Source organism: Triticum urartu, chromosome 2 (genome assembly GCF_003073215.2).
Source record: "Triticum urartu cultivar G1812 chromosome 2, Tu2.1, whole genome shotgun sequence".
In the NCBI taxonomy this organism is placed as follows: Eukaryota; Viridiplantae; Streptophyta; class Magnoliopsida; order Poales; family Poaceae; genus Triticum; species Triticum urartu.
The window spans coordinates 615,695,815-615,708,271 of NC_053023.1; the positions used below are offsets into that span (position 1 = coordinate 615,695,815).

Consider the following 12,457-nt stretch of genomic DNA (forward strand, 5'->3'; position numbering starts at 1 on the left):
AGAGAACGAAGTGGAGGCCGCCATTAGCACAAAGTTTGGGTGCATATCTCCCATGCCAGGTTGCAGAAAACCTTGTCGATGCTACAAAGAGTTGGGTCCTCCCTCTCGCTGCTCCACGTAAATCTCCTATTTTTGCATTTGACCTCTTTTACCCCGGCGAGGTCAATTGCTCTGCGGAAACGGCCCATCATTCTTCTGTTGATGTTGGAGTTGTTCTTGTCCCTAGCTTGGTAAATCATGTTGAAGTCGCCGTTCAGCATCCATGGCTCTGAGGTAGCCGGCGCAACCGCAGCCAGCTCAGACAGAAAATTTTCTTTCTGCTGGTCATCCGTCGGCCCATATACCGTAGTCATCCAAAATGAGTGACCGGTGCTAATGATCCTCACCTTGGCAGTGATGGAGAAACTAGCGACGATCTGATCCGTGATGTCGACGATCTGCTTGTCCCAGAATATTGACGCGCCCCCTCTTGTGCCCACTGCCGGAAGCACCACGCAGCCCTGCATAAGATTTCCCCCAACGTCGCGAGCCATTTCAGAAGTCCAAGCCTCTATTTTAGTTTCTTGTAGGTTTAGGATTGAGATCTTGTTTGCCTGCGCCACCTCTCTAACTGCAGATCGTCTAGCCAGCGCGTTAAGGCCTCTCATTCCACGACATAATCCTATAATTTGTATCAATCATGGAGACAGGGGAGTTCGCTTCGTCGATTATCCATTGAAACAAAGGGGTTACAACACACATTACATCGACCCAGGGGGCACCGCCGGCCACCAATAGGCCCAAAATCCCGGCGGTGGCTAGAAACTGATCCTGCTGACTGAAGACTACACATGAAGACTAATCCTAACTCGAACTGGTCTAAAACCAGCCGTCGATAAAGACTACTAGCTAACACTAACATGATGAAGCTACATCCTCAGCATCCGCGCCGGCCATCCCGGCCGCGATTTCCAGTGCCTTACTGTCCAGGCCAGTGAGTTTTGCGATCGCCTTGATGTCACTGCGGGACAGGGGCTCCTCGAAGCGCTTGAGCAGGGCAGCCACCGCCGATGGAGTCATCCGATCCTTTGGGCCGAGGCCGCCGAGTTCTTGGACGAGGCGCAGCGCCGCGCGCTGAGCCACAGGCACAGTGCAGCCGGACTCGGCCTGACGCGCGCTTCAGCGAGAAGGAGCAGAAGAGGACCGCACTTTCGGGGGAGCTGATGAGCGTGGACGGGCAGGCGGAGCTGGCGGAGCGTCGAGGATGGCCAATGGAGGGGCAGAATAGCTGCTGCGGTCCGCCCACCTGACTAGTGCTTCCCTGTCCAGCGTCGAGGTGGAGGCAGTCGACCTTCTGGGTGATGGCAGCGACATGGAAGCCTACAGCAGCAGGAGCCGGGGTGGAGATGCATGGGCTGCTGAGAGGGGCGTCGAGGTCGGCGATGCATGGCAGAATGTCGTCTTCCGAGAAGCCGTCAACGGCCCCACGTCGAGTCGAAGCATGGGGCGGTGAGCGACCGCCGTCCTCAAAGGCCAGCGGTGAAGTGAGCGCCTCGAGCATGGCGTTCTTGATCTCCAGTTGCATGACGTCGGTACGAGGTGGAGGGGAGAGGGCGCGACCGCCTGGGAAGGAGAAGAACTGGGCCACCGGGTCAGGCTCAGGCGCACTCAGGCGAGCGGCCTCGCACGGACGGAGTAGGAGCGGGGGGTGGCCTTGAGGACGGGGCCCTCCTTTGCCGGCTTGCCCTGGTCATTGTGCCGACGGTTGGAGGGGGCCTTGTTGCGGTGCTGGGGAGCGGCCTCGACGACGTCAGTGGCCTTGCCCTTGGCGTGGCAAGAGTTGCCCAAAAAGGCGTCCTTCCAAGAGCGCCGCAGCCCACCTTGGTTGCCATCGTGGTCTGTGTCGCGGCGATCGACGACCGGAGGCCCGTCCCTGCATCCGGAGGCCGGCGCCCGCGAGGCCGCCCTCCTCCCAGGGGCCTGGCCGTCCTCGACGCCGGCGGCCCAGGAACCAGGCTCAGTCCGCGGGAAGGGGTGGCCAACGTCATCGTTAGAGGAGGAAGGGATCCCGCTCTGGCACGAGTGCGAGGAACGCGGCGAGAGCGGGGTCCAGTCCTCCATCCGATCCACGTGGATGAGCATGTCGTAGCGGCGGCCGCCCGACGGAGGAGGGACGCGGCGATCAGGCGGGGAGTATCCAATGATCTCATCGACGCGGCCCGCTCCCCTCTTGAGCACCCAGAGCACCCGCGTGGTGGGGATGTGCGCAATGCTCCAAGTCCAGAGCCAGCAGGTGAACGTCTTGGTGTGGCCGCGCTCCAGGGTCCGGCTGTCAAGGCGGTCGATGCGGCCGAAGTCGCCGAACGCCTCGTCCGCCCCATCCAAGGACCAGAACTGCATCGGGAGGCCTTCAACGATGATGCAGACGTGCAACGGCGGGCTCATGATGGCAGCGTGGTCGTCTTCATGCCAGGCGCGGATGAAGAACTTGAAGCCGTCCACCTTGATGGAGCCCCTCCGCACGGCGTCGTCGCGGTGCGCCGGCAGGTCGAAATGGACCAGGAACGCCTCCGGCTGGTGGGAGGTGATGCGGAGCTGGAAAGGCGGCGTGCCTATCAGCTCCTCGATGGCCTTGCCCACCGCCATGGGGTTTGTCGCGTGGATCCCATCGACGGCAGAGAGTGTGACGACGTGCTGGCGAAGGATGAACTCCTCGCGCTTGAGGACGGGCGAGGCAACCACCACCTTGTTGCTGACCCGCGGCCGCCGCGCCGGGTCGCAGTGGAGCAAGCGGTCCATGGCCGGAGGGGGCGGAGAGGGGCGGGCCGGCGACGGGAAGCGGAGACGGTCGCGCACCGGAGCCCTGGACGGAGCCGGCTTCAGTCTCTCGCGGGCAGTCCCTCCTGGACCCCCGTTCTTCGGGTTTTGTGGGCACTCCCAGGCGAAATGGCCCTGGCGCTTGCAAAGAATGCAGCGGAGAGGATCTCTGCAGTCCTTGCGGCGATGAAGCTTGCTGAGACACCGGAAGCACTTCCCTTTGAACCTGCTTAAAAAGACGTCGCGGCCGGAGCGAGCATTGAAGTCCCTATGGCGGTCCGAGCGGCGCTCCGAGGAGGGGCGCTGACGAACCGCAGGTCCAGATCCGGCACGCCCCCCTTTCCGGGATCTGACCTCCGTCCAGCCAAGATCGCCCCCGAGGGGGAGGAGTTGGCAGTAGGGGATGGGGTGACCACCATGGATTTAAGGCGCCCAAGCCCATTGATGGGTGACGCGCCCAGATCTGACGGGCAATCTCCGTCCCGCCGCAGGATTCGCGGCGTCGAAGCTGGATCTGAGCCCGGGACGGTGGCAGCTTGAGATGATGGCGAGGGCGGGGCCCCGGACGGACCGCGCGACGACGAGGAACCGCAGGGTGGGGGGAGCGCCCGCGTGGAGGAGCAGCCGAGGCGGGACGGGGCGGGGCGGCGGCCATTAAGGCCGGGATTTGTGGCCGCCGCGGCCGGAGTGGCCTGCGGTGCAGAGGAGCGAGAGCGGAGCTAGCGAGAGCCGAAGTCTGAAAATTTTCAGTTTTTGTAAACTGTATTATAAAGATAGGTTCTATGACAACAATCCAAAAGCTGAAATGATTTAATATATAGACCAAGTCCAGGACATAGTTCAGTGGATGCGATAAAGCACTACAAAGTTACATATAGAAATGATTATTTCCAAGATTTCTATCAGCATGAACTTGAGTTAATATGGAAAGTGCTTGGCTATGTTACTATGCTCTTTTCCTCATCTCCTTTTTTAACATGTTACAATAGTAAATTTGAAAGGAAATTTATCTTTTTAAGTCTTGTTTAAAAACAGGTGGCTTGAATGACGCAGCCACTTACATGAAACTGGATATGGTAAAACTTGCATGCCTGTCCCAATTTATTTTGAATTTGGGCAATCTCTATATGGTTTTCTGAATGATAATAGAAGGCAAGGTGCACAAGTATTTAAAGTTTGCTTGTTGCCTCCTTTTGATTTAAGTGGAAAAAAATTCACGGGCCAATTTGTAATACATGTATTTCACAGAACTCATATGTGTATATCCTACTAGTTTTACGTTGCTCTGTCACTTCCTTTCATAGTCAATTACTCTGAAACCATAGAGCATCCAACAATGTTATAAAATTAGAGTTCCAATTAAATAAATGTAGAATTTGAAGTTCAGGGGATCTGTTTTGAACAAGCACACAATCATTGTACAAGAAATTCAGAGATACAGAGATAATGACTAGCTATTGGAAATACTCATTTTCTGTTTTTTAGCTGAATAACAGAATAATGGATAGTGGTGCTTCCTCTCAAACAAGGTCGACTGAAACATTATCTAGCTAATAAATTTATGTCTCATTAAAATTTAGTTCACATTTAGGACTATGCCTTTTATTACTCCTTGCCAAAGGATGAAAAACAGTGTATACATTTATGATGTAAAGAACTGAATTACAAACTACAAACTTCATACTTGTAACATATATATTTGCTATTTTTTTTTATAAAAGCATGCTCATTTTAGTTTACTTTCAGGTTTTCAGTTAAGGCTGCACTTATAAAAAGACGTGCGAAGACTTGGACTTGTGATTCTGTTTCTTTTTCATTTTTTGTGCCCTGTTGGTAATGAAATACTATATGAATCACATTTCTTATATGTTCCCTTTTTAGTTTTGTGCTTTCATTTGTAAGATCATATGGTCGTTTGAGGCAACTGCATGTATATATTGTCGATGTTACACGTGAAAATCCCAATGCTTCATTTTTCTATGTAATATCATGTTACAGAATATCTAAAGTGTGTGCTAGAAACCCTTTCATGCATATGACCATGGACAAGAAATAATATGCAAGCAACAATATCTAATATATTTGCTGTTGCTTCTAGATTGCAAGTAGTTACATTCTTTCCTGAAATTGTCATGTAAGTTCTTAGTGGCTGAGCCTTATGTAATCCCAAGAGTGGCAGAGGCACTTATTGGGTCACATAATTATTATTTATTAGCACCTAGGACATGTCAATAAGTTAACATGGCAGATTTATTACTCTAATATGTCTTGGCCATGTATAATTCCGTGCACGATGATGGTCATGATGCTTCCTTTGATCAAAACTATGTTAGTATGTATAGTGCCAAATACAGGGCATGAATGTTGATTCTCATAACACAATTTTTGGTGCACTTCCATGACTACATCAAGAATGAAGCTGAAGACAACATCCATGAGAACCACATAAGCTTATCAGGAATACTGAGATAATTACTTGTGTTGTTGCTCGATGCATATAATTGTAAGTTATAGCGTTTCTTAAAGCTCATTTATATTATATGTTGATTTGTAGTATTCTTACTGCTATCAAATTGTTTTTCTATGCACGTGATTCTCATGTCTGATTGTAATATCCATCAAGACGTGCGTTGCACGTGCAAGCTTACTAGTGTAAATGGTAAACATAGAGGAGAAGATCAAAGTACAAGCCGACCAAGTCAGGGAAGGAGAAAGGCATGGCAGTGTTGATGGAGATGGCACCGACCCGCCGGTGTGGCGCGATAGCAGAGCCTCCTATTTGTTCTTCTTGTCTTGGCTTTTCTTCTATGGTGGAGGTGGTCTTGAAGCAGCATAGGAGATGGATGGCTATAGATGGTGATGGTGATTGTATAGCCGGCCTCCACGCGTCTCCTACATGGATGTAGACTCTCCTCTATGATCCAAGGGCTCTAGATGATTCAAATCCAATCCCAATACCTTCGTTGATGGCCAAGGAATGCATGGAACAAATGGGGATGAAATCCACAAAGAGTCGTGTAAGATCTAGGTGATTTTGTCGCTTTCTGGGGGTGGTATGACCGCTGGTACGGCTGAGCTCTGTTGTACATGACGTCTTCATTGTCTATGACCACTTTAGTATATTGGCCACCATTTCTTCATATGAACTCTGATTTGGGCGTTCTTGGGCTTGTTGGAATCGCGTGAATGAGAAGGATACACTTGTGACATTGGATATTTAATTTGAGCACTCTGAAAAGGTCATATTTGACACTCTAAACTCCCTAAGTCAGGTGCTTAGAAGTCTTTCGTATTGAACCCAACCTTCACCTCTTCGTGCTTAGTCCATGGTTGCTCCTATAAACAAAAAAAACAAAGAACCCCAATAAAAACCAACAAAAAACTACAAACTATTCAACTCACAATGAAAAGTGTATAACTAGAAATCAAGCATAATGGACAAGTAGTTGGTTGGATATGATATATGGAGATAACTGAAAGTGCGTTATATCGACTAGAGGGGGTGAATAGGCGATATTTATGAAAGTCTTCAGAACATGGGAGTTTTGAAGACAAACGATAAAAATAGACCTATTACCATGCAGCGGAAGGTAGACTACACTAGGCAAACCATAGTCAAGTATTTAATGAAGTGAAAGCACAAAGACTAATAGCAGCTAGGTAGTAAGGATCAGATAGGAAGATATTGTGAAGCCAAACAGAACACGCAGTCACTTAGTGAAGACAAATGATAGAGCAAACATACAATGACTTCACAAGGAGTAACAGTAAGTAACGTGAAGTGAAGATGAAACCAGTGACTCGTTGAAGACAATGATATGTTGAACCAGTTCCAGTTGCTGTGACAACTGTACGTCTGGTTGGAGCGGCTAGGTATTTAAACCTTAGGACACACAGTCCCGGACACCCAGTCCTGAACACGCAGCTCAGGACACCCAGTCCTCACCGTATTATCCTTGAGCTAAGGTCACATAGACCTCGCCCAATCACTCTGGTAAGTCTTCAAGGTAGACTCCCAAACCTTCACAAACTTCGTTCACTGACAATCCACAATGTCTCTTGGAAGCTCAGAACGCGACGCCTAACCGGCTGGAGGATGCACAGTCCTCAAGTGTAACAAGTCTTCAGATCACACAGACAAGAAGACTTAAGTGATGCCCAATTCTCTCTGGCTCTGGTGGTTAGGTCTTTATCCTCGCAAGGAATTCTCTCTCAAAGGCTTCGAGGTGGGTTGCTCTCAAACGACAAAAGCCGTGCTTTCAATCTGAGCAGCCAACTTTATGGTTGTCGGGGCTGGGCTATTTATAGCCACTTGGCAACCCGACCTGATTTGTCCGAAATGACCCTGGGTCACTAAGGAACTGACACGTGTTCCAACGGTCAGATTTGAAACTCACACAGAAACTTTCCTTGGGCTACAAGCAAAGCTGACTTGTCCGACTCTGGACAAGATTCGCTCTCATAGTCTTCACTCGAAGACATAGGTTTTTGGTTTAGGCATCACTTCAGTCATTCTGACTGGTTCTCTTGGACCCCACTTAACAGTACGGTGGTTCCTATGACTCAACACAAAAGAAAAAGAACTACGAAAGATCTAAGTCTTCGAGCTCCATAGGCTTCATATCGTGTCTTCTCTTGTCATAGTCTTCAATGTGAATATCTTCATATACCACCTTTGACTTCAATGTCTTCATAAAGTTTTAGGGGTCATCTCTGGTAGTAAAACCGAATCAATGAGGGACTCTACCTATGTTATCCTGCAATTCTCACAAACACATTAGTCCCTCAACTAGGTTTGTCGTCAATACTCCAAAACCAACTAGGGGTGGCACTAGATGCACTTACAATCTCCCCCTTTTTGGTGATTGATGACAAACTAGTTGAAGTTTTCAACGGGGAATATAATCTGTGAAACTATAAAGGATAAGGAATTGTCTTCATAAATTGCAAGGGCTCCCCCTGAAGATGTGCATATTAGTTAATTTGCTTTTGGAATGCAACTGCACATGGCAGGTGGTACTTGTGGAGATCCGCTTCAACTTATGATGACAATCCACTATGCATGTGAAAGTATATGAAGATAATGCCATGCATAATGGAAAATGGACGTCTACAGAATGAGCTAAGTGCGGAATTTATCGTCGCACATGCAGAATTTATCTTCGCAAAACAAGGTGGCAAATAAGTAGCAGACGACCATCTAGTTTAAGTGTTACAACTCATAAGAACCAAATGTAGCAAAAAAACGAGAGTTGTAAGCACGAAGCAAAATATAAGGCACCCGCCCATATGAACCCGCTTGAAGACTATCAATCTCATATGCTTCTCCCCCTTTTTTCAGTAATGACCAAAAAAGTTTGAAGACATAGGGCCTCTACTCGTTCCCATGAGGAGTAGGTGAAGTAGCAGGATTGTTGGTGTTGTTTGGTGATGCAGAAGAGCTTGGAGGTGCTGAAGGAGATGGCGGTGAAGTAGCATCGTCTTCTTCCTCAATAATTCTGGCAGTGACTGTGGCAGCAGAGGAAGAGAACTCAGAGTCTTCAAGGGATGGAGTTCCTAGCAGCACAACCCTTCGAGGAGGTGTGGAGTCAAACTTGAATCTCTCAGTGAAGCCATCCTCTTGAAGATCAGCTTCAGAAAGCATCATCGTTAGCCCTTTCCATGTGCGGCGACAGGTTTCATGGGCAACGGACGCATTCTTGGTGGCAAGATTTCGAGTGCGATTAACATCCACCAAGAGGCTTTTCATCTGACGCTTCAGCCAGTCATGATGCCTATCTTGTTTCTGATGTAGAGCCACAAGAAGCTCTCGGTCATTGAGAACACGAGTGCGCTTCTTGGGTCTTGGAGCAGTGGCACTGTCAGTGGCTTCAGTGGAAGCAGGGTGTGGTGCACGTGTAGTGCAAGCCAAAGGATACACCCGAGAAACTTCTTCAACGCCTTCAACGTTCTGTGTAAAACTCTGATGTTCTGCATTCTGAAGACTTAGAGGTTGCTTGGCAGGCTCAGAATATATGGCTTCAGTAGACATGTCCACATCAGGCAAGAAGATCCGATGGTTGCGGGCTGAGGGCTGATAAGAGATGGCGGAGTGTAGCTTGATCAGCCGCATGACCCAAGGGGCGTAGAACTTCAAACCAAACAGATCAATGCCTGATGCAGCAAGTTGGCGTATGAAGAAGTCCTGTGCATTGAAGCATTTGCCATGAAGTATATAGAAGACCAAAGTCTTCATTACACCCTGAAGCTTGGCATTTGGAGAGTGCCCTTTGATAGGCCAGAGAGTTCGCCTGATGATGTGATAGATGGTTCTGGGCAGGTATTCAAGGTCTTCAACGAAGAACTCTGTGGGATACACAGCATCTTGGGGCAATGGCTTCATCATGCTGAGCATTTGACTCATATTAGGTTCTGGTCGCTGAAAGATGCTCTCAATAGCTTCAGCATGCAGCTGACAGCCTTGCTCGAAGAGATCGCCAGGAGTGGGCAAGCCAGTGAGCTCAATGATGTCAAATGCATTGGCTTCGTGATGAACGTTGCCAGTCATCCACTCCAGGACCCAAGTCTTCGGATCTCTGCTGTATCCTTTGATGTGAAGTGTGGCATAGAATTGTAGCAGCAGCTCTTCATTCCAATGCTCTTCAGCAGTAACAAATTGCAGCAGACCCACTTGCTTGAAGCAATCCAACGCTTCTTCTAGACAGGGCAGACCAGCTATAGCTTCAACGTCAAGGCGCTTGTGTGGGAAGATGCGACCTTGGTTGTAAACAATGCAGGAGTAATAGCTTTGCTGAGGATAGCTCCAGAACCGATCAGATGATATCCGTTCCCTTGAGTAGGGGTTCCTGGAGCTATTGAAGAACGTGTTGTCTGCCCTGAAGCCATTGATCTTGAAGGAGCCAGGTGCTGATGCAGGACCTGGAAACCTTGGCAGTCTTGGGATTGGCTTCTGGACCTAAGGCCTGTGCTCAACATGATAGTTGAATTGGGGACCGGCAGCAGACTCAGGAACAGAAGTGGCGGGATCAGTGGCTTCACTATTTTCTGAAGCTTTTGCTGGGGAGGGCTCCACATTAGCTTCGTTGTTGGTTGTGGCAGCCTCAAGATTTTCATCCTCCACTTGACTAGCTGGAGGGTCGGTCACAGGCACGTTCTCCTGGAGAACTGCTTCTTGGTGGAGCAGGGGAGTGGGATCTTGTGGTACTTCTTCTTCTGCGGCTGATGCAGCCGGAATGTCTTCAGCATAGACTTGAGGCCTTGGACCTTTGCGAAGCCTGCGGAACGCAGACGACGCCTGTGGAGTTGGAGTGGGCTGGGCCTCATAGTCTTCTTCCTCTTGTGGGCGATCCGTCCATGAAGCATCCTGTGCAATTGGCGTCAGTGGACGACCAATGCTGATGAGTTTGCTGTTTTCTAACTGAGGAAGGACTGCATCATCTTCTACATTGTCATGATGACCAATGTCTTCAGCAGCGATGGGATCAGCTGCTGGAATGTCTTCAGCTTCAGGAGCCTCTGTGGAAGCAGGCTCATGAACCGTCAGTTGACGTTCCGCGTCAGGATGAACCATAGAAATGGGTTCAACTATCAAGGGCTCTGTAGGAGCAGCCCGAGCTTTCTTGGTTTTTTGCTTTTTCTTGGTGGGGGCAGTAGGAGAGTCTTCAGAGTGTTTCCTCTTCCTGGCTTCAGCCTCAGCAGTTCTTGTCTTCTTGAGCTCTGAAGCTGTTGACCAGCTCTTTGGCTTCGAGCCAGTCATTCTTGTTGGGAAGACAATCGGAACTGCTTCTTGCCTTGGTGCATCAGATTCAGACGTAGCAGGCTTCTTCTTCTTCTTTGCGGCCATCCTGGGGTCGATGCCAGGACGCCCAAGTGCCTTGCGCTTCTCAGCCTCATTATAGGCTTGCACACATCTGTCAGCCAGAGTCTTCATGCGCTCACGCGAACCCTGAGCTTCTGCACGCTTCTTCACAAAGGCTTCCTTGAGCTCGTGCATCATTGTCTTGAAGTTCTTCACTTCTTGCACGCTGAGCTTGGCCATATGCTTCTTGAACTGAGCCTTTTCATAGTCAATCTTCTGCTTCAGCTCAACAATGCGCTGGGCAATAGCAAGTTCTGAAGCAATGGCGCCTTGGAAGGCGACACTGAGGCCAATGGGTAGCTGCAGATCTTCAAAGCTGATGTTTGGCGTGTCAAACCACTCGTCAATGAAGTTGTGGATGATGGTGACATCAAAGAGAGGCGGATCATTGAAGATTTCTGCTTCTTCTTTGCTCTTGATGAGTTGCTCAAGAGCGTCATCTGCAAGATCTTCATCACTTGATAGATCAATGTCGTCGTTGCGCAGAATGGCAGCAGCTGTTAGCTCTTTGCCAGTGTGAAACAGAGGCATCTTGGCCTTCTGGGGCCTTGAGACGCGTGATAAGTCTTCAGACCGCACACTGTCTTCAGGAGGTGTAGTTGCCAATGGCTTCGCCCTTGAGATTTTTGGTGAAGGGGCCGGCTTTGAAGCTTTTGGCTTCTTCAACTGCTTTGGCTTCGGCACTGCAGGCGCGTCATCAGACTCAGTGTCAGCTGCAGGCTCATTCACTGCAGTCCCTTGAACCAAGATGTAGGTGATGAGGCCTTCAAGGTTGGCGAAAGGGCCGATGACATTTGATTCTGCATGTCGTGTGCCATCTGCCCTTGGAGATGAGGGACCAGGGTTGAAGTCTAACCCAAAAGTCTTCTTATTCTGCTTCGCTGAGTTCTGAGCAAACTGGAAGTTGCGCTTGAACAGATTGTCGTCACGACACCATAGCAGTGACGACGAGTGTGCATCAGCAGGCTGTGGTCCACGAACCATGCATGGATAGAAGCCTTGAGCAATGGCTTCATCTCTGGACCTGGGTAGAAGATTCTTGAATAGGATGTCTCCCCACGATCTCTTGATGGCGCTTTTCTCAGCATACTCATGGGTCACAAATCTGTATTTGAACCATTGTTCTGCCCAATATCTTCGAATCCATTGGATTCGGGTCTTGCGCTGACTGTAATCCTCTTCAGGATCTGTCTTGTACATTTCTGAGAGTTCATCTGGCAGATCTCTGGAGGTCTCACCACGACGCTTTCTGCCACCCTTCCTTGCTACTTTCTCTGAAGCCATAAACTTTAACTTGAAAGGCTTCAAGACATTCAAAGGCTTCAAGGGTTTTCGTTTGCTGGACCAACAGGAACTGGCTTCGGGAGAATTTATGTGATGCTGTAAGAATTCTGCAAATGAATGCAGATTATGAGAACCAAAGGATTCTCCCACGGACATGTACCTGTGATAGCATTAAGGTGCGAGGGAAGGGGAAGAGGTCATATGCATTCTCAGAAGATTTTGAAGATAAATCAGTTTAGAAGACATTGACCTCATCGTGCGAAGACATTCACTCATAGATAGAAGTTGGTTCCAGATTTGTACGAATCCACAGATCAGTACAATTAAGGAATCTAACTACTTTGTGAAGCACAAGTGAATATACTAGGCATGTTTATGAGATGCAGTATGAGAGAGATCTAGCTTGTGTGAACAGAAACTGCTTGTGGTAGAAAGTGACAGATCAATAGGATCAACGGTGCTATAAAAAGGGAGTTTTATTTACCACACTAAGAACTGCTAGACGAAGTGGGAGATGAG

General features: G+C 49.1%; 1 pseudogene; it reads right to left on the minus strand.

Annotated features, from left to right (window-relative positions):
- Nucleotides 1–894: 894 nt before the first annotated feature.
- On the minus strand, nt 895–2,379 carry LOC125537521 (annotated as a pseudogene).
- Nucleotides 2,380–12,457: the final 10,078 nt, after the last annotated feature.